The 23832-nt window shown below is 35.9% G+C and overlaps 1 long non-coding RNA gene across 5 annotated transcripts in view; it reads left to right on the forward strand.

Annotated features, from left to right (window-relative positions):
• LOC105483612 (uncharacterized) overlaps positions 1–23832 on the forward strand; it is a 96015-nt gene that overhangs the window by 9609 nt on the left and 62574 nt on the right. For 2 of the 5 annotated variants that reach the window (XR_011606962.1, XR_011606958.1), the window contains exons 2-3: positions 9275–9345; positions 15977–16097. This is a non-coding gene — a long non-coding RNA (uncharacterized lncRNA). Of the gene's footprint in view, positions 1–9274; positions 9346–15976; positions 16098–19056; positions 19364–21163; positions 21260–23832 lie in introns of all 5 variants that reach the window. The other 3 variants (XR_011606959.1, XR_011606960.1, XR_011606961.1) reach the window with 3 other exon arrangements.

Below are 23832 nucleotides of genomic sequence, written 5' to 3' on the forward strand. Positions count from 1 at the left end.
TCATTCTTGGTCTCCCTTCTTCATGATTCCTCCCTTGTCTCTTCAAAGTGCCATCTCCTGTTTTCTGTATTTTATTCTTCCTTTTTCCTGTGTTACTCCCTCATTTTTGTGGTATGCATCCTCCAGTAGTTTTCATAGATAGGTTGCAAGCAAGGTAAAATTTCGGAGATGTTATTTGTCTGGAAATGTCTGCCTTAGCCTTCTGACTTGATCTGTAGTTGGACTGGGGGTGGAATTCTAGGTATGAAACATGTTCCCTTCAGAAGTTTAAAGGAATTTCTTCACTGTAATCCTGCTGTAAGTGTATCTGTTAGGAAGCCTGAAGCCATTCGGGTTTATGGTTCATTTTGTGTGATCTGTTTTTCTCTCAAAAAGCTCTTATCTCTCAGTGATCAGCAGAAATCTGAGGATTTTCTTTTTTCTCAGTCATCTGGAATTTCGTAGCATCTATTTCATCCACTGTGTGGGGCGTTTAGTGGATTCTGTACTTTGAAGTCATGTGCTTCAATTTTCTGAAATTCCCTTGCGTATGTTTGTGGATGATATCCTTCTCCCTGTTTGTTGGCTCTCCTTTTAGGACCTCTTGAACTAGTCCTCTCTCTTTTTCTTCTATTTTTACTCTTATTTTCCTTGTCCTTCATTTTTGCTTTACTTTCCATGAGGCCTAGCTTCCTTCTCTCCTGTATAATAGGTATAATTTCTGCAAACAGAGTTTTAATTTCCAAGAGCTTAAGATCTATGCTTTTTGTTTTCAGAATCCCTTTTTAAAGAGCATTCCATTCTTCTCACATGGCTACAATGTTTTCTCTAATTTATTTGAGGATATCATTGATAGTGTTTGCTTTTTAATAACGGTTCTTCCCCTGCATTGTATCTGCTTCCATGGAGTTGTTCTCTTGTTAGTCTGGTTTTGTCTTTCTCTGTCAGGTTAGCGGCTTTCCTCAGATGTCTGATGATCCTCCTTGCCTTTTCGTATGGAAGGGTGGGGTGACAGAAGCTCTGGGTGCAAGGGGATTTGTCAAATGTGATGCTTACTCTTGGTGACCTGGCAGGGTCATTTCCTTGGTGGATAGCTTCTAAATGAGTATTTCCAAGCCCTCACTTTTGTGCTAGTCAAAATCCAAGAGATGACTTCCAGTCTCCTGCTGTGTTTTGGGGCCTGAGGAGGTGAGAGAATGGAAGGTCTCATTCCCCACCCATCGAGCCTGCAGCCCCCCAGGTTCCTTGGTCCCAGTGGCCCCCACAGAAGCCATAGCTCTAGCCTCCTGCCAAAGTCGGCTGAGCTGGTGGCACAGTGTGGAAGAGTGGATTAGTGGCTGAACTCCCCGGGCTTTCCATTGTCCTTCCTTATGTCAGGGCCTCCCCATCCATCTGACTTCCAGAAGTCCCCGGTGTCACCCATTCCCAAGCCTCTGGGAGATTTTCTGGTGTAAATTATATCTCTCTCTGATAAATCCTTCACTACTCACTCGTCTGCTTTCCAGCTTCTGAAATTTTGTTTTTCTTGTTTTCTTTCCTGTTCTTTACAGTTTCGTTGGTTTGTTCATTAAAGAAAATCCTTTTATTCTTATTTTAGTGAAGTTTCAGGAGGGATCAAAGTAGATACAGGTGTTCAACTCACCATCTTTTTCATGATATAATTATTGTATATTCCATAAGGCACATAATACAATACAATCCTGACACAAGTCTTTGCACAAATATGTATAGATTTAAGTTTGACTGAGAAAGGATTGAGATGGATATAATAAAAATATAAACTTGCAAAGTTAAGAATTCTAATGTTGAAAGAAAAAGCACAATAGTAGGAATGTGTGAAGAGCACATTGAAATTAATAATACTAGTTTACATTTACCTAATGCTTATTATGCACCATGTATTCTTCTGCACATTCTACACTTATTAACTTATGCTATATATATTACTTTATTGAGGTACGGTTATATGTGAAAAACTATACACATTTAATGTATACAACTTGATGAGTTTAAGAATAAGTATACATCCATGAAACCATCATCACCATCACGGCCATTAACATACTGTTTTTGTTTTTGTTTTTTGAGACGGAATTTTGCTCTTTCACCCAGGCTGGAGTGAAGTGGTATGATTTCGGCTCACTGCAACCTCCACCTCCCGGGCTCAAGCGATTCTCCTGCCTCAGCCTCCTGAGTAGCTGGGATTACAAATGCCCGCCACCATGCCCAGCTAATTTTTTATTTTTAGTAGAGATGGAGTTTCACCATGTTGGCCAGGCTGGTCTCGAGCACTTGACTTGAGGTGATCCACCCTCCTCAGCCGCCCAAAGTGCTAGGATCACAGGCATGAGCCACCGTGCCCAGCCAGCCATAAACATATTAATTGCCTCCCAATGTTTCCTCTTGCCACCTTTGTTATTATGTTATTGCTTTCTTCTTTGATGAGAACACTTCACAAAAGGTATACTCTCAGCAAATTTTAAGTGTACAATTCAGTATTGTTAGCTATAAGCAATATGCAAGAACTTACCTTGCATAAATAAAAATTTGTGCCCTTTGACCATCACCTCCCCAGTTTTCCCTCATCTCAGTCCATGGTAACCATCATTCTACTCTCTGCTTCTATGAATTTGACTATTTTGGACTCCACATATAAATGAGATCATACCTATACTATCTGTCTTTCTGTGCCTGGCTTACTTCAGTTAGCATAATGCCCTCCAGGTCCATCCATGCTGTTGCAAATGGCAAGATTTCTCTCTCTCTCTCTCTCTCTCTCTCTCTCTCTCTCTCTTTCTTTTATCTTGTGACAGAGTTTCCCTCTTGTTGTCCAGGCTGGAGTGCAATGGTATGATCTCGGCTCACTGCAACCTCCACTTTCCAGGTTCAAGCAATTATCCTGCCTCAGCCTCCCGAGTAGCTGGGATTGCAGGCATGCACCACCATGCCCAGCTAATTTATTATTTTTTCTTTTTTGGTATTTTTAGTAGAAACGGGGTTTTGCCATGTTGGCCAGGCTGGTCTCAAAGTCCTGATCTCAGGTGATCCACCCACCTGGGCCTCCCAAAGTGCTAGGATTACAGGTGTGAGCCACCGCACCTGGCCAATTTCCTTCTTTTTAAAGGCTGAATAATATTCCATTGTATGTGTATAGCACATTTTCTTTATCCATTTGTCCATCAGTGGAAATTTAGGTTGTTTGCATATCCTGTTCATGCTGCAAAACACATGGGCATGCAGGTATTTCTTCAAGATCCTGATTTAAGTTCCTCTGGATAAATACCCAGAAGTGGGGTTGATGGATCATATGGTAGTTCTATTTTTAATATTTTGAGAAACCTCCTTACTGTTTTTGTTTTTGTTTTTTTTTCCTAAAGGCTGTACCAATTTACATTCCCACTAGCAGTGTATCAGGGTTTCCTTTCTCTCATATCATCATTAAAGCTTATTATCTTTTGTTTTGTTAATATTAGTCATCCTAATAGGTGTGAGATGATATATCCTTATGGTCTGGTTTGCATTTTCCTGACGGTTAGTGATATTGAGTACCTGTTCATATATCTGCTGCTCATTCACATGTCTCATTTTGAGAAATGTCTTTTTAGATCCTTTGCCCATTTTTTAATCAGGTTGTCTGTTTTCTTACTCTGGAATTGTTTGAGGTCTTTATATATTTTGAATATTAACCCCTTATCAGATGTATAGTTTACAAATATTTTCTTCCATCCTGTTGTATTTTCTTTTCCTTTTTTAAAAAAGACAGGGTCTCACTTCTGTTGTCCAGAGTGGAGTAGAGTGGAGTGATCACAGCTCACTGCACTCTTGACTTCCCGGATCATAGGTTTGGCTCTGTGTCCCCACCCAAATCACATCTAGAATTGTAATCCCCATAATCCCATATGTCAAGGGTGGAAACTGGTGGGAGGTGATCGGATCATGGGGACAGTTTCTCTCATGCTGTATGCATGATAGTGAGTGAATTCTCACGATATCTGTTTGTTTGATAAGTGTGGGGGTCTTCCCCTTTCATGCACTCTTTCTCTCTCTCCTGTTGCCTTGTGAAGAAGTTGCTTGCTTTCCCTTCACCTTCTGCCATGATTGTAAGTTTTCTGAGGCCTCCTGGCATATGGGACTGTGAGCCAATTAAACCTCTTTACTTTATAAAGATTACCCAGTCTTGGGTATTACTTTATAGCAGCATGAAAATGGACTAACACATCAGGCTTAGGTGATTCTCCCACCTCAGCCTCCCCAGTAGCTGAGACTACAGGCAAGCACCTGACTACAGGCATGCACCACGTCTGGCTAATTTTGTGTGTTTTTAGTAGACACAGGGTTTTGCCATGTTGCCCAGGCTGTAGTCTTTTCATTTTGTTGGTTATTTCCTTTGCTACTCAGAAGCTCTCTGGTTTGATGTAATCCTACTTGTTTATTCCTGCATTTGTAGCTTGTGCTTTTGGTGTCTTTTCCAAAAATTCATTGCTAAGATGAATCAAGGAACTTTTCCCGTATGCCTTTTTCTAGAAGTTTTATTTTTGTCACACCTTACATTGAAGTCTTTAATCCATTTTGAGTTGATTTTTTGTGTATGGCATTACATAATGGCCCAGTTTTATTATTTTGCATGTGGATATCTTGTTTTCCCAATACTCTTTATTGAAGAGGTTGTCTTTTCTTCATTTTGTATTCTGGGCACCCTTGTCAAACATTAGTTGACTGTATATGTGTGGGTTTATTTTTAGGCTCTCAATTCTGTACCATTGGTCTATGTGTCTGTTTTTATGCCAATACCATGCTGTTTTTATTACTTTAGCTTTCTACTATAATTTGAAATCACTAAGTGTAATGTCTTCAGCTTTGTTCATTTTGTTCAAGACTGCTTTGGCTATTTGGGGTCTTTTGTGGTTCCACATGAATTTTAGGAGTTTTTTCTCTGTTTCTGCAAAAAATGACATTGGAATTCTGATAGAGATTGCATTGAATGTATAGATCTCTTTAGGGGGTATGGCTATTTTGACAATGAACATGGCATATCTTTTCATTTTTCTGGGTCTTTTAAAATTTTCTTTTATTGATGTTTTGTAGTTTTCAGTGTACAGATTCCTCACTTCCTTGATTAATTTATTCCTAAGTATTTTATCCTATTTCTTTTATTTTTCCTTTCCTTTCCTTTCCTTTCCTTTCCTTTCCTTTCCTTTCCTTTCCTTTCCTTTCCTTTCCTTTCCTTTCCTTTCCTTTCCTTTTCCTTTTTCTTTTTCTTTTCCTTTTCCTTTCTTTCTTTTTGCTGGAGTCTCACTCTGTTACCCAGGCTGGAGTGCAGTGGGGCGATCTCTGCTCACCACAACCTTTGCCTCCCAGGTTCAAGAGATTCTCTTGCCTCAGCCTCCCAAGTAGCTGGGACTACAGGCATGCACCACCATGCCCGGCTAATTTTTGTATTTTTAGTAGAGATGATATTTCGCTATGTTGTCCAGGCTGGTCTCTAACTCCTGACCTCATGATCTGCCCTCCTTGGCCTCCCAAAGTGCTGGGATTACAGGTGTGAACCACAGCGCCTGGCCTATACTTTTTTCCCCCTTATTGTAATCTTTGCTTTCTGATTTTTTTAAAAAAAATTTCTCAAATCTAGGGTAAATATAGAAAATTGGTTTGGATCTTTCTAATACTGGGGGACCAGCAGGGGCTCTCTTTGGTCCACTCAACCTTTGAACCTTTGATAGTGTATTAAGGCCTTTATTTTACATAATAAATTTCCATTTATCTCATTCCATTTCCTAATAATAATCTAATGATTTCCAACCTGCTGGGATGGGTCCCATGATCTGCCCCTTCTTTTTTTCTCTGAGTTTCACCCCTATCAACTTTTTTTTTTTTCTTAACTTTAAGTTCTGGGATGCATGTGCAGAACGTGCAGGTTTGTTACATAGCTATACATGTGCCATGGTGGTTTGCTGCACCCATCAACCCGTCATCTAGGTTTTAAGCCCTGCATGCATTAGGTATTTGTCCTAATGTTCTCCCTCCCCTTGCCCCACACCACCCGACAGGACCTGGTGTGTGATGTTTCCCTCCTTGTGTCCTTGTCTTCTCATTGTTCAACTCCCACTTATGAGTGAGAACATGTGGTGTTTGGTTTTCTGTTTGTTTTCTTAGTTTATTTTTTCAGATAGTTTGTTGTTAGTTTATAGAAATGTAATTGATTTGTGTATTGATTTTGTTGATCAATACAAATAAAGCTCATCCTACAGCTTTATTAAATTTATTAGTTTTGACAGTTTTAGTTTTTTTTTTGATGAAGTCTTTAGGATTTTCTAAATATAAGACCATATCACTACAAGCAGAGAAAATTTTACTTCTTTCTAATTTTTATGCTCTCTCTGTCTTCTTTCTTTCTTTGCCTAATTGCTCTGGCTAGGACTTCCAATACTGTATTCAATAGAAGTGGTGAGTGTGGGAATCCTTGTTTGTTCCTATTCTTAGAGAAAAAACTTTCTGCTTTTCACCATTGAGTGTAATATTAGCTATGGGTTCAGCATATATGTTCTTCATTATGTTGAAGTGCATTCTTTTTATACCTAATTTGTTGAGTTTTTTTTTTCTTCTTAATATTGGAAAGATATTGCATTTTGTCAAATGCCAAAGCTGGTGTAACTTGTTTTAATAAGGTAATATAGCCATCAGAGGCTATAAAAATGGGCTCAAAGAGTCTGTGGCAAAAGATGTGACTATTTAAATATCATAAAGGATAATAAACACAGTGGATTGAGACATACCAAATATGTTTACATCCATAAATTTATATTTATACTTAGAAATCATTGGATATCTTTGGAGGGTATAAGAAATCTTATTCATTAGTTTGAAAAGAGGTAAGCAAAGAGAAATATTTAAGCATTTGTTCCCTCTTTCCTATATGAACTCCTCTTCAGAGTAAGAAAGTTGTTGATAAAAGGCCTTTTCTTTTTATAGAAGTATTCCAGGTAATGAATCAAGAAAAAGTTGTATCATTAGACCACTATAATTTTGCAACCACTAATAAATTAATAGAAGTAGGCAATGATCATCAATGGCTGCTAATATCACAAAAAAAGAGACTAGCAGATATGTGCATTCTGGAGATATACACAAATCCACCTGTGAGTTATTCCTGACCAAAAAATTCCATATTGTGAGAAATTCTGTAGCACCATAAGACTTCATTTATGAGAAAACTGGACATTTGAATACTGGCTGGCTATTAATTTTTAGATTGTTAAAAAGTATTATGGTTGTACTAAAAATATTCATCATTTCTATTAATAGGTGCACCTTAAATATTTATGACTGAGGTGGGATGATGTCTAAATTTGTGTCAAAATAATTGAGTAGGGAGGGTAAGATGCAAAAAATGTTGTCTTTTAGTTGATTGTTGTTTAAGCTGGTTGATGGGTACATGGGGGTTAATTATACAAGTCTTTCTACTTTTGTGTATGTTTGAAATTTCCTGTAATAAAAAGTTAAAAAAATTAATCTTATACAAATCTTCTATGACATATTTTCAAAATAAATAACACAATTTGCAAAAAACCCATATGATATGATTATTTTTCACTAAAAGTATTACCTCCAAATCTCTATGTATGACCATAAAGAATATGTAAACATAGCAGCATAAAAGGATATATCAAAGGAGGTCAACATCAGTTAACTCAGCAGGGTGAGATGGTGGTAGATGGATGGGGTGAGGTGGAGAGTATACACAAAGTTATTTCTGCACCTCTACCTTTTTATATTACACTATTTTAATTGTAACAATTGTATAATACTGTTATCTTTGGAGAAAGATCAAATAAAGAAATGTTTTATGAATAAAAAGTATATATGTATAATACATGTAGTTGTTTTTATTTTTTAATTACAAATTTATGTTATTTGTTGAAAGATTTATTGCATTTTTTGAATTAAAAAATTTCTCAATTTCTTTTGAATGTGGTTCCCAGAACAACTAAACATAAGGAAACTAAATTGTCAGAGTGAACTTAAAAGAAAGACACAACCAGATATATATAACGAAGCTACACCACAGAAGAAGACAACAAAGAAAAATCAAACAAAAAGTTCCAAGTAACTGTCAACAATATATTTAGCAATATGCACTCAGTGTCACTAATTCTGAAATTTCTCCTCTCTGAAAAGTTACTTTAATGAATATAAAAGAGGCCATTTTCTCTTGTTGATCCACTCAGTTGATGAAACTCTGATTAGGAAATTTTCTCTTTTCCTTTTTTTTAAATCACCATGCAGCCTAAAAAATGATGAGAGAGCAACATGACCTGAAGGCTGGGGATGTCCCATCACCCTGAAATTATTTCTGTTTCATTTTTGTTTCAAAAAAGCCCTTCTCCTCATAAAAGAATAGAAGGAGCTAAATTTCTGTCTTAGCACTAAATGCATCTCAGTGCTGTGGAAACATTTCATTTTCTAGTGATTGCAAGGTCTGTATATCCCCTGCTGTTTGTAGTCTTTATTTAAAAATAAAATTAAGGAAGGAAAAAAGGACAGAAGAAAGGAAAGAAAGGAAGAAACCCTACATGACAAGAACATTAAACTGCAAGGGTGGTTCATTTCAATTTCGAAGCCTTTCTTCACTACTGCAGGGATACCACTTTGGATTCGTGTCAACGTCTTAATAGGGGAAGTAAAGCAGTTTATACGCCTCAGAGCACGGGTGCTCAAACCAGAAAATCAGCGTGAAGGGGAGAAGGCCAGTCCTGCCTTGGACGGGTGGAAGCCACATAGTCATGGCCTCTTCTGGTAAGGACCAGATGGCACAATTTGCAGAGGGCAGGTTTAATGTTGTCACTATTAAGACTGGAAGGAAAATGTCTTTGAAGAAACATTTGTTTTACACCCCCTGCTCCCAATCTTGAATTCATCTCATACATATGTTGGAAATAATTCTACCCAAACTCAATTAAATTCTATTTTTATATTGTTTGAATAACCTTACACTCTAAATTGAAAAGACGTTTCTGTAACCTAGAGTGATTTTACTGTAATGAGCACTGCTATATCAAGGCATAATATTTTAATTTTGACTATCATGAATTACTTCTATATATAAATAAATTATACGTGACATATCAACAACTTTGTCCTGTTGCATTTTGATAAACATAAAAGCAAATGGAAAATTGAGAGCCACTAGTTTGTTGGAGTTTTAAAATATTCTGTAAGTAATTTACAGATATAAAAATATTAATATTTATATCATTAATTATTTTCATTACCCCATTTTTTTCTTTATAATTTTTAGGCTTAGAGATTCTTCATCATAACTTGCCAAAATGAAAAAGAACTGTGAAAAGAAAATGGACACTTCTTCAGGTATTATAAAGTATATATTTCCTATAAAGCTTTTTGTCTTTGTTGTTTTTTTAAATTGCTAAATCTGCTTGACTGAAAGGTTCAGAAGGTTAGGGATAGCTTACTTAGGCTAATCCCTCGTGGGTCTTATCTACAGGACTCACTAATTAATGACAGTCTCTTAAACGATAGCCACCTACATATCCTTGGACAGATGATCTTCAATAGTCAAGTTCTGATACAATTTTAAAATCTATTTTATATATTAATGAAAGTTTACAAAGATCTATTAGCCAGAATTCTTTCATTTGCAAGTGACAGAAACAAGATCAAATGTACATGGCCAGGTGCAGTGGCTTGCACCTGTAATCCTAGCACTTTGTGAGGCTGAGGCGGGTGGATCACCTGAGGTCAGGAGATTAGGACAAGCCTGGCCAATATGATGAAACCCCGCCTCTACTAAAAATACAAAAAATTAACTGGGTGAGGTGGTGTGCACTTGTAATCCCAGTTACTCAGGAGGCTGAGGCAGTAGAATCGCTTGAACCTGGGAGGCAAAGGTTGTAGTGAACCGAGATCATGGCACTTTCAGCCTGGGCAACAAGAGCAAAACTTCATCTCAAAAAAAAAAAAAAATCAAGCACATTTAAGAGAAAGGAGAGACCAGTCACAAATTGAGGGAAAATATTGGCAACACATATCTGATAAAGAACTTGTATTCATGCTGGACATGGTGGCTCACGCCTGTAATCTCAGCACTTTGGGAGGCCGAGGCGGGCAGATCACAAGATCAGGAGTTTGAGACCAGCCTGGCCAACATAGTGAAACCCCATCTATACAAAAAGAAAAAAAAAATTAGCCATTGTGGTGGTGGATGCCTGTAGTCCCAGCTACTTGGGAGGCTGAGGCAGGAGAATTGCTTGAACTCAGGAGGCAGAGGTTGCAGTGAGCCAAGACTGTGCCACTGCACTCCAGCCTGGGTGACAGAGTGAGACTCTGTCTCAAAAATAACTTATATTCAAAATATACGAAGAACTATTAAAACTCATCAATAAGAAAATAAAAAAATTAAATAAGAAATTGGCATAAGATTTGAACAGGCACCTTACAAAAGAGGGCACAGCAAATAAACATAAAAAAGATGCTGAAGATCATATATCATCAGGGAAATGCAAGTTAAGACAAGAATGAGGTACCATTATACATACCTATTAGAATGGCTAAAATCCAAAGCATTGACAACAACAAAGGCTGATGAGGATATGGAACAATAGAAACTCTCATTCATTACTTGTTCAACCATTTGCAAGACAGTTTGCCAGTTTTTAAAGTTTTTAATTTTAATTTTAATTTAATTTAATTTAATTTATTTATTTATTTTGCAAGAGAGTCTCACTCTGTCACCACCAGGCTGGAGTGCAGTGGCATGGTCTCGGCTCACTGCAATCTCCACCTCCCGGGTTCAAGCAGTTCTCTTGCCTCAGCCTCCCAAGTAGCTGGGACTACAGGTGTGCACCACTATGCCCAGCCAATTTTTGTATATTTAGTAGAGACAGGGTTTCACCATGTTGGCCAGAATGGTCTCCATCTCTTGACCTCGTGATCCTCTTGCCTTGGCCTCCCAAAGTGCTGGGATTACAGTCATGAGCCACCATGTGTTGCAGGAAGTCAGGGACTCTGAATGGAGGGACTGGCTGGAGCCGTGGCAGCGGAACATAAATTGTGAAGATTTTACGGACATTTGTCAGTTCCCAAATAATACTCTTATAATTTCTTACGTCTATCTTACTTTAATCTCTTAATCCTGTTATCTTCGTAAGCTGAGGATGTACATCACCTAATGACCACTATTGTGTTAACTGTACAAATTGATTGTGAAACATGTGTGTTTGAACAATATGAAATCAGTGCACCTTGAAAAAGAACAGAGTAACAGTGATTTTCAGGGAACAAGGTAACCACAAGGTCTGACTGCTTGTGGGGTCGGGCAAAATAGAGCCATATTTTTCTTCTTGCAGAGAACCTTCAAATGGACATGAAAGTAGGGAAGATATAGCTAAATTCTTTTCCTAGCAAGGAATATTAATAATTAATACCCTGGGGAAGGAATGTATTCCTGAGGGGAGGTCTATAAACGGCTGCTCTGGGAGTATCTGTCTTAGGCTGTTGAGATAAGAACTGAAATACGCCCTGGTCTCCTGCAGTAGCCTCAGGCTTATTAGGGTGGGGAAAAAAAAACCCACCCTGGTAAATTTGAGGTCAGACCGGTTCTCTGCTCTCGAACCCTGTTTTCTGTTGTTTAAGATGTTTATCAAGACAATACATGCACTGCTGAACATAGATCCTTATCAGTAATTCTTTTGCCCTTTACCTTGTGATCTTTGCTTTTACCCCTTGCCTTGTGATCTTTGGTCTCCTTTTTGCCCTTTGAAACGTGTGATCTTTGTGACCTACTCCCTGTTCTTACACCCCCTCCCCTTTTGAAATCCTATATAAAAACTTGCTGGTTTTGCAGCTCAGGTGGGCATCACAGTCCTACCGATATGTGATGTCACCCACCCAGCTGTAAAATTCCTCTCTTTGTACTCTTTCTGTTTATTTCTCAGCTGACCAACACTTATGGAAAATAGAGAGAACCTACGTTGAAATACTGGGGGAGAGTTCTCCCAATAACTGTGCCCACCCCCTTTATTTTTATTTACTTTTTACTAAGTTTAACTTTGTCTTACCACATGATCTAGCAATCACACTTTTAGGTATTTCCCCAAATGAGTTGAAAACTTACATCCACATAAAAACCTGCACATAGATGTTTATAGCAGCTTTATTAATAGTTGCCCCAAACTGGAAGCAACCAAAATGTCTCTTAGTAGATGAATGTATAGATAAACTATGGTACACCTATACAGGTGAGTATTATTTAGCAATAAAAATCAATTGGCTTCCAAGCCATGAAAAGACATAGTGAAATCTTAAATACATATTGCAAGTGAAAGAAGGCATTATGAAAAAGGAAAAACTGTAGAGCAAGTAAAAAGATCAGTGACTGCCAGAGTTAGTGTGGAGGGAGAGGGATGAATAGGTGAGGCACAGAGGAGGTTCAGGTTGGCAACATTTTTGTGTATGGTGTATACATGACATTATGCATTTGTCAAAAGCCATAGAACTTAAACAATACAATAGTAAAAAATGTAAATTATGGACTTTAGGTCAGAATAACATACCTACATTGGTTCATCGTTTGTAACAAACATACCACATTAATGCAATGTGTTAATAACAGGAGACTGTGTAAGGGAAAGTGGAATATGGGAACTCTATACTATCTGTTCAATTTTTCTATAAACCTAAAACTGTTTTTAAAAATAGTCTATTAATATAAAAAATTTAAAAATAAAGAAAATGAGTGAAAGAAAGAAAAAAAGAGAAAGAAAGAAAGAAAGAAAGAAAGAAAGAAAGAAAGAAAGAAAGAAAGAAAGAAAGAAAGAAAGAAAGAAAATCTTCTCTACCCACCTTACCTCCTAGATTTAGTGTTACTACGAACTGAGGTCATATCCACAAAGTATGTTGCGAAAGAAAAAGTGCTGCTTTACATAGTCTGGAAGTGTTATTTAAGTAGCCGAATTGCTAAAAATAGAATCAAAATCAATGTGGGTATTTTAACACCAAAACAACACTTGGCAGATGCTGAGAAGTATCTCACAGAACAACACCCATAAAAACATGATAAGGAGGAGAATGCAATACTGGAATAAGAATCAATAAATTTATAATAAACTGTGAAGTATATGACCTGTAGAAAATAAACTGTGAAGATAAATAATGAGAAAATAAAATCAACCTACATCTGAGAACTGTTTTAAAAATCTAGTAATATATTGGATAGTGAATGTTACAGTTGAATAAAAGAAGATAAGACTAATACACTAAACTATAGACTAATAGGTAAAGAGCTATGATTTTTAGTGGAATACTAAGTTCTGACTGTATGATAGACAAAGCTATGTGAGCTGTGCAAAATTCAACCACTTATCATTTTTAGATATTTGTATAAATAGTGTTATTGAAAGATATAGAAGAGTGCATGATTCCATCAATGCAAATATTTTTTTATTTAGATGCAAAAGTCATTGTGAACCCCCTGTTACCTAAGCTTGATGGCAGGCCTCCATCATCATGTGACTAGAGCAGACCCTGAAAGCACAAATTTATTCAAAGAACAGGTGGTTCACAATGCCCAGTGCACCTACTCCTTCACTGCCATCTTTCAATGTATACTCACTCCTCATGGGATGTTTCCTAAGGCCAGTTGAGTAGTCATGCATGATCTGCCAACACTAGCTGGAAATAGACTAACTACATCCTTATAGTCCCCTTCCTCCTGCTGAAGTTTATTGAGGAAGTAAAATCTTCCAAGTAAAGGGCACGGAGAGTTGTATCTGCTTACCCATTCACCTGGAAAGAGATTTTGCTTTTGTATTGAAGCTCCACTGATTCTTAGATAACGATCAGTGGTTTGGTCAAATGGCTAGGGACTTTGAAGAGAACACAGTTGGAACTGATGAAAAGAAAGTCTGGGGAAGAGGAGTGTGGTAGTCTTCTTAAAATGACCAAATATTTGCGTTTCAAATTAATATTCAACATGAAATCTTGCAGAGAGGTTCTCAACAGTCTGGTGCACAAAATGACCTGCTCTGCAGGTGTTTGTCAGCCTAGGTAATAGCTACCTCACAGCTTGCTCCATGGGCTTATGAATAATGTGGCCATGGTGGGAAGGATGGGGGCTTAAAACCTAATTTTCTCCTCACCATAGTTGATCAAGCTACTGCTTTTTACTAATGCACAATCTATTAATAGCAAATACCAAAGCTGGTCCCTAGTAGGGCATCATACTCTGGCAGAAGGTGAATGATATTAGATATCTTCTGTCTGAAGGACTTATATTCATGGGAATAAACACTTGTTTAAGATATGCACTTGCCTTCCCTGCTTGCCAAACTTCTGACATCATTCACCGTCCTGGTAATCTCAATTAACACTGATTATGAACAAGGAATATAGTTTACAATAAAGGATCATGGAGCAAATGGAGACGGGGATATATAAAATTATAAAGTATCAGCTATGTTATCATGACTATTACATTTTCTTCTTTGGTTTGGTATACATAGATATACACACATAGACATACATGTGTGCATTTCCTTACTTACCTTTCCTTTCTCTTTTATCGGAGGTGCTCGTGATGTGATTTAGTTGATAATTCTGGCTTACAGGGTATTGAGATGGGATTGTATAACTGAAATAAACTGGATATCAGTAGAGATTTGAAAGATTTTTAAAAAATGTTCAGCTTTACTTTTTTTTCTTAAGGAACAAGTTGTTCACTCACAGAGTTGAAAAGGATAAATGAAGTGTTCAGTTCACAGAAGCAAAATATGAGTAGTTCATATATCTTTTGTAAATGTTCTGTGTATCACTGTAAACTAGACATCTTCCACGTGCTCCTATGTTTTTCCATTTTGAAATCAATATCTAGTTCAAGCTTGTTAATAGACAACAAATATTTGCAAAGTTATAGTTTCACTGAATTGGGATGTAACCTGTAGCGCACAATGAAAATGCCATTAGCTTGAGTTTAAAATTTGTGTTGTTATTTTTTTCTTTTGTCGATATTTTCCTTCTGTGATACTTATTGCACAAAGGCCTGATATCACAGCTGAGGGAAACCGCAGAACAATGGTTCTCACAATCATTCAGACCCATTTAAGCCATAGTCTTTGTTGGTTTTGCCAGATAACTGAATGCTTGAGTCTATCAGGACTGTCAAATAGTGTTGAGTACATATTGGTGGCATAAGCAAGTTAATATTTACAGGGAGTACTTTTGCATGTCTTTTAAGTCACATACTAATTTTGGAAAGTCTCTATGCTTTAATTTTGCCCTGAAAACAGATATTCTAGTTTCAAAAATGTTAACTTAGTGATTAGAAACCACTATATATATTATTACATATATTAAGTGTCTAATAATTGATGATAATTATGTTTATTAATTGTGAATAACAGGACGCATAAATAATAAACTTTAAGATCTCAAATACAATGGCTAATATTGCTGATTCCTTTTTGCCTTCTTTGACTTATTTGTTTTCATGTGTTCTCTTCCTCTACAGAAGTGTATTTTTTAGCTATGTGATATAGATTGCACATCAAATTAACAGACAAACATATCTTCCAACCTGCAGTTTAGGTAGGTTTTCTGATAACACTTCCATGTAGTGAATACTACAAAATTGTTACAAAGTTATTGTTATGTGATCATTACTTTTCTTTTTAAACTTTTATTTAATAATTTTATAAACTAGATTTTTAAAATAAAAGCAATGCATACTTACAAGAAAAATAAATTCTAACTGTATATGAAAGGTTGTATGCTAAAAGTGAAAAGTTTCCTTACCCAAATTTCTATCTCTCTCCCAAGAAGTAAGCACATTTATACTTTCTCATATATCCTCCCAAAGATTTATATGTATTTTAAAAACATATATAGGATTTCTGTTCCTGGAAATTGCAAGCTAGGTAGCTTGGACAAACCCTCCCACTTCAAACAACTACAGAAGCTGGACAAATTTTGAAAATTCTCTTTAAAGGCATTGGAAAGCTCCCAAGATGGTGAGAGATTGTGCAGCCAAGACCCTGGAGAAGAAAAATGCCATAGAATTGAACTTGACATTTGGAGACACTTCAATCCCTAGAGGTGCCATCAATTCTGTAAGTGTGCTTCAATAGATACATAGGCCAGAGGAGCACAAATTGTAGTCCAAATTGCACTCCAATTTGTGTTCCTCTGGACTATGTATCTATATGTGTTTCTTTTTCATGTTGGAGAAGAAAACCTGGTAACTCTCTGAAGCTTTGGATTGGGATTCAAAATGACTACATTGTAGGAATGACAATAAATTGAGAATCAATCAGCCCTTCCAGGGAGACGACCCAACTTTAAATTATCCTAATTCTTGATTGGATTGAGGTTATTTGTGGTTGCTAGTGACTCTACATAGCTGTCTGCCTGAAGCAAATAATTATTTCAGGACAAAGATTACAATCTCTAGAGCCTAATATTAGCACCATAATTTTTTATAAATAATCTTCAGCATTCAAAAAAGGGAGGCATACAAGGAGATATGATCATGTGAGTAGAAACCAGGGGAAAGGAACAGATAATAGAAACAAATTTAGATGGGATATAGATCATGTAGATACCAGAAACTAAATTTAAAATATCTATGTTTATGTTCAAGAAACTAAACAAGATTGGAAATTTGGCAGATTTAGAAACTGAAAAAGAAATTTTAGAAGTAAAAAATACAATAAATGAAATAAAGAACTAAATAAATAGATTTAACAGCAGATTAAATAAAAGCAAATAGAGAATTAGTGAACTGGAAGATAGATCAGAAGAAAATATTTAAATATTTACATTGAAAACAATGAAAAGTACAGAAAAGGACCAGAAGTGACAGTGAAATGTGTTGAAAATGTCTGACTCTAGAAGGATGATAAATACTTTCTGAAAAGATAATTGCTTTAAGCTTTCTCAAATTATATGACAATGTATGTGTATGTATATATACATACATATATACATACACACATATGTGAATATATGCTACTTATATATGTATGTGTGTATATATATACACATAATATGTGCACATATTGCAAAGTGTGTGTTTGTATTTACATACACACACTTTTTTAAAAAATATATACTTACTTTTTTTTTTTTTGAGATGGAGTCTTGCTCTGTGGCCAGGTTTGAGTGCTGTGGTGCGATCTCAGCTCACTGCAACCTCAGACTCCTTGGTTCAAGTGATTCTCCTGCCTCAGCCTCCTGAGTAGTTGGAATTACAGGCACGTGCCACCACACCCAGCTAATTTTTGTAGTTTTAGTAGAGTCGGGGTTTCACCATGTTGGCCAGGATGGTCTTGATCTCCTGACCCTGTGATCCACCTGCCTCAGCCTCCCAAAGTGCTGGGATTACAGGCGTGAGCCACCTTGCCCAGTCAATATATACTTACTTTTAATATATATTATAGTTAATATATACTTTAAAAAATGTACTTTTTTATGGCAATGCCTTTAGACTATACCCTCTGCTCTGCACCTTAACTTTATTTTACTTAACAATATGTATTGAACTTCTTTCAATATTAGCTGTAACATAGAGTTACCTAATTTATTTTTTATGAATTCCCAGTATTTGATTATCAGTTGGAATTGGTTCCTTGAATTTTAGGCATAGATGAGATAATAAATAGAACTTGTATAAATTCTACTTACAATCAATAAGACTATCAAATTCAGAACTCTGAAACATAGTCTTGCAAAGAGGGCCGTTTTCTCTTCTGCATGCAGAGAAATGCCAGGTTAAAGATGTGTACCAGAACACACAGGGAGCCCAAATGGTCTGTTTCAGTCTATTTCCACAGGTTATGTTAAAACATAATTTGCGCAGAGAAAGCTTAGGGTTTTATTTTTTTGTTTTATTTATTTTTATTTTATTTTTTATTTTAAATTTTTTTGTTGAGACGGAGTCTTGCGCTTTCGCCCAGGCTGGACTGCAGTGGCGCGATCTCTGCTCACCGCAAGCTCCGCCTCCCGGGTTCAAGCCATTCTCCTGCCCCAGCCTTCTGAGTATCTGGGACTGCAGGAGCCCACCACCGCGCCCCTCTGATTTTTTGTATTTTTAGTAGAGACGGGGTTTCACCGTGTTAGCCAGGATGATCTCAATCTCTTGACCTCGTGATCCGCCCGCCTTGGCCTCCCAAAGTGCTGGGATTGCAGGCGTGAGCTGCCTCACTAGGCCCGGATTTTATTTTGTAATGTGTGTGTGTGTGTGTTTTTTCCCTCTTTAGGTCTTTGCCTGCTTCTTCCTATCCACCTTATTTTCATTGAACATGAGGATTTTGGGATTTTGTAATAAAAGAAACTCAGCTGTCTTTCAAAAAACAATGCAGAAATGGGGGCCCAAATTGCCTCCATTTAGGATCACAGAGTGAGCCGTGGGTGAAGCCGGGACTGGAATCTAGGTGTTCTGCTCTTTTAATTGTCCTCACATGCATTTTCCTTTCCTTCATCACAACAGAAATACATTTTAATAATGTTTATACATCATTTGAATAAAGAGTCTAATTCATGCTGCTCTATTAGGAATATAGGGTGAATAGCATAATTCTATAGAGGGCTAAATTAATTGACAATTTAAAAAATAATGATAAGATTGTAAGTGTAGTGCTTACAGGACATACCTGTTTATGTACAGAAGCCAACATATCAATGATAATGCTGTCATTACATTATATTAGATTAACTTTGCTATGCTATTTATTTTATGTCAGTAAATTTTACACATACTAAAAGATAACTCTAAAGTAGTGAGTCTAATTTTTAACTCACAAATGAGTATCTAACATCATTTTTAATTTTTGTTTTATCATTTGGTGTCATTTCTTTATGCTCTATAATTCATGCATCTACTTAGTGAGGAAATGTAGCATAAAAATTAGGAACTTGAGTTTTGGAATTCTACAGCCATAGTTCACATATTGAGTCACTACCCTTCCTAGTTGTAAAACCTTATGCAAATCTTATTACTTCCTTAAGATTCTTATGCTAAGGCAAAGATTTCTATCTTACCAATATTCATTTTATTTTTCATTCTTACAGAATCATAATTTTATTTGAAACAGCAAGACATAGGATAAAATAAATTTTCCAGCCTCCCTTGTAGTTAAGTGAGGCAATGTGACTAAGAAAGTGAATTCATCTAGAAGAAGTATCTTTTGCTCTACTGATTGGAGTATGGCCTTGATGACTGGAACTTTAGCAGCAATTATGAACCATGAGGAGACTGCATGTAGTAGCCCTTGGATTAGGATGATGGAATAGTATGATAGAAGGAGCTTGGTTCGTTATAATTTTGTGAAGCCACTTCACTAGCACAGAATTGTGTAGTACAAAATTCCTTTTATATGTAAGCATAAACATTTATATGGTTAAACCACTCTAGTATAGTTTTCTATTATTAACAGTCAAATTAATTACCAACTTGCACAGATGCTTTATTTCTAAGGTGTTGATGACAGCACATTGTAGGGCTGTGGTGAACATCAAATGTGAAGATGCATAAAGTACTTTACATGAGTTTTACAGCTAGAGGATCCCAGATTCTGACTGTAATTCACTCACTGATAACAAGATATTGTGAATAAGATACTTCATTTTAAAAAAAACAACTGTATTAATATATTTTAAAAATTACTTTAAAATTGGTAAAATATACATACGTATATTTTTGAGGTAAAACACTTAGTTTCTTTAAACTCATTTTCCTCATCAATTAAATGAAAATTATGGCAGAGCTATATTGAGAATTAGGAATTTTAATTTTTGCTGCAGTATCTGGCAAATGGTAATTGCTCAATAAATGATTAGTGTTATTGCTCTTATTCTTGCAGTTAAGATGCTTTTTTCAAGGGAAAGAAAAACTCTACTCAAATTAGCTTAAAAATAGGAAAAGTATTATTCTTCACATCAAGAAGTTCAGAGATTTTGTGGGCACCAGCTATGTTATATGAGGATTCCAGGTCTGCTTCTCTGATATTCTCTGGACCCTGCCATTAGCTGTGTTATTCCTTTAACCTCAGGCTGGTTTCCCTCATGACTTCAGGAAAACCAACCTGTCAAAGACTGCTAGAAATGGGCAAAAACAGGCCTCTTTTTTCATGTTCAGAAAGAGGAAGAGAAAAATCTCCTGATCAGGAAATAGAAATCTTTTTTGTTAGTCTAATTGGGCCAAAATGACATGCCCAACCCTCACCCAGTAAGAGCTCCTAGGGTAATTCCATGTGTACTGATTGGCTTAGATTCATGAGGATCTAGCCTGGGATCTGGGAATAGGGTTGACTTTGCTTTGTTTTAGTTAGCAGAGGAAAAGGGAAAACAACTAAATTTGGGGTTTTAGGCAGAAAAAGAGGATTGGAAACCAGCAGTTACCATGCGGCAAGCACAGAGTAGATGCTAAACAAATGATCACTTTTTTCTCTACCATTCATCAAATTCTGATTAGCTTTATTATTCATCAGAGTTTGCTTTTAGTGGTCTTGTCATTTCTGAAATTACTCTTGGAACATAAATATTTATCACCATTTTTGCTATTAAAAATCACGTGGTCTCTGAGGCAATCCATTCACTTGTTCATTCATTCATGTTTCAGCATTTAGCATATGATAAACAACGAATACATATAAAGCAATAGCTATAAAACTATGTCAAAATATATCATTTGAAGATGTGTATAGTTTCCTAATAAGATTACATCAGTGAGACTGCATTTCTGTGGATATGTAGAATACTTTCAACATCCTTCATATTATTTTATTGTCATTTCTCATAAACGGTTATTATCTCTAACTAAAACACTTTTAATTATTAATTTAACATTTTCAGAATAAATTTAATGTAGGAAAGAAAAAGTAGTATCACTTTAAATAGATTAGTGTTTTAAAATGAATCCTTATTTGTGTGGCAAAGGCATTTTATAAAATTCATATCTTACATTTTGCAGACAAGGACTCTGTGTAGGTCCTATGAAAAACGGAAAAAAAAAATCTAAACCTCAATGGTAATAGGTGTTTCTTTGGCTTCAGTTGAAAACATAAGCCTTTATGTTACTCAAATATAAATTGACAAAGAAAGGGAAGAGAAAAATGTATTAATTTACTAAGGTACTTCTAATAGATGTCAATGAGATGTCTTGCTCTCGTTTTTCTAGGATTTTAAGAAGTCTCATTGATTTGGCAATCTTTGATCTCATCATGTGCACATAGTTTAAGTATCAGCTCTTCTTGATGACTTATTCATTTATTTGGTAGGTTATAAAATTTTATTTTTTAGGTCAAAATTATGTCTGTGAAATAAATGTTGCTATCTAATGTAGGGTGTGTGCTTTAAGAGCACTTCTGATCTGTATTAGTGAAATAATTCTGGTGACTCCGAAGAAAAGTTAAAAGAATGGAAAGGTTGAAAAATTTGTGTTTAAATTATTAAATAATAAACACTTCATACTAATTTACCAATGAATAAGTAGATGTTCTGTGTGTATACACAGCCAGCCACTAATGTGGCAGTTTGAAACACACACACACCATGAATTCTTTGTTGTAGGCTTTCATCAATGGAAACCCCGGGTTATGAAAGTAATGAAACACAATGAAAACAATAGTGCTGCTACCCAACCAGCACATCCGTTTTACTAAACTTCAAAGCTTGGTATAGATGTTAGATTATTTGGTCATCCCATCTCTATATTGTAGAGATGTAATTCCCAGCTAGAAACTGAGGAAAAGAGATTAAGTGCTTTGTATAGACCTCAGGGAGCCAAGTTAAGTCCCTGTTATTCTCCAGTAGGAAAATAATTTTCTTTGCATAGTTTCACTTAAAGTGATTTAGAACTTAATTGAAATCATACACATTTTGAGGTATGTAAAATTCTAACTGCCAATCACTGACCTTGTGGGCTTAAATACTTGCAGCACAAATCATTTCTATAGCTATGGTTTTAAGTTTTAAAGATTTTCTTGATGCCTTATTTTAAAAAAAAATCTAGGAGGTTATTTTTACTTACTTGGGTGCACATACATTTTAATGGGGAGGACTGTGAATATCATTTTCTTCAATTGAGTGTGGGTGTATGTGCATGTATGTATTAACACTTAGTTGTAAAATGTTATAGAAGATAAAAACAAATTGTAGTAAGAAAACAAGAGGTTAGTGTTAGATGCCCAGCAGGTGTGCTGTTCCTTTAATATTATATCCACTGTGTGTACTGGAGCTCTTTGGGATAGAGTTCAAGTAGATTAGAACAGTTTCTCAACATTTTTAATTAATGAATTACTTTCAAAGTAGCACATAATCTCACAGACCTTCTTTATAAAATTTTTGTAATTCATTATTTTAGTGAAGTGATTTATAAATAAGTTTAGATAAAACAATATCAGCATATTGTTAAGGTTATATTTATAAGGTTTATTTAATGTAACATTTAATAATATTCATAAGATGAAATAAATTTCAAAATTCCCCCATTTATCATGACCCATGCTATTTAATTTAATTTAAATATGAAAAAATGATTTGTCCACAAACATAATATGATATTACTTAAAATCTAGTGACTTAACATATATTAAAAAGTAAACTGGGTCTGGGAACAGTAGTTCATGCCTGTAATCCCAGCAGATTGGGAAGTCAAGGTGAGAAGATTACTTGAAGCCAGGAGTTTGAGACCAGTCTGGGCAATGAAATGAGACCCCTGTTTCTACAATAAAATAAAATAAAATAAAATAGCCAGGCATGGTGGTGTGTGCCAGTAGTCCCAGTTACTCTGGAACCTGAGACGCGAGGATTGCTTGTGCCCAGGAGTTTTGGGTTACAGTGAACTGTAAGGGCATCACTCTGGGTGACAGAGTAAGACTCTATCTCCACAACAACAACAACAAAAATCAGACAGAAATCTAATTGATATACTCAGCATCAAAAAAAGACAAAAACTGTTATGACATATTTGAAATTTCTGCTATACATTTCAAAAGAACAATTTATTTGTTTTTATATTATAATTATTTAAATAATGACATTTTTAAGAAATTTAAAAATTTTTAAATTAAGACATTTAAAAATTTTTATTTATTTATTATAAATTTAAAATGTTTTAAAAAGATGAATACCTGAGTATGGTATTTGCAAGCACCTATCCACAAATTATATTGTCCTGGTGCCAATCATAATCCTGAAAGACACAATCCTGAATGCCATAATCTTGAACGCAAAAAATGTCAAAAGATGAAAATTCCGAAAGATCAATATCACTTGATCAAAATTAAGTCTAAAATTCTGTAAATCACAGTCCCTAAAGATAAAATCCCAAATGTTGAAATCCTGGAAGTCAAATTTTGGGGAAGGGATTAGTGTGTTTTTGGTTGTACTTGGGATAGTTGCATCTTGTTAGGGGAACTAGGACCTTGTTGTTGTCTTTATTTGGAAATGTACTAAGGTTTAAAGAGGTTCATATGGCTGCCATATTGACAAACGGTAGACTTGTGGAGTTAATACTAGATATCAGCTTGACTGGATGAAAGAATACCCAGAAACCAGGGAAAGCATTATTTTGGATGTGTCCAGAGGAGGTCAGTGCTTGCGCCTGAGTGGACTAGGTGGGGAGGATCTGCCCTTTATGGTGGTGGTCATCATCCAATTGGTTAGGGGTCTGGAAAGAACAAATACAGAAAGTGAACTGATCTCTCTCTGAGAACTGGGACAGACTTTTCTTCCAGTTTCTTGGACATCAGAACTTCAGGCTCGCTAGCCTTTGGACTCCAGGACTTACACCAGTAGTGCCTTGGGTCCTGAGGCTTCATCCTGAGACTGAGGGTTACACCATTA

This window comes from Macaca nemestrina, chromosome 8, assembly GCF_043159975.1.
Source record: "Macaca nemestrina isolate mMacNem1 chromosome 8, mMacNem.hap1, whole genome shotgun sequence".
NCBI lineage: Eukaryota > Metazoa > Chordata > Mammalia > Primates > Cercopithecidae > Macaca > Macaca nemestrina.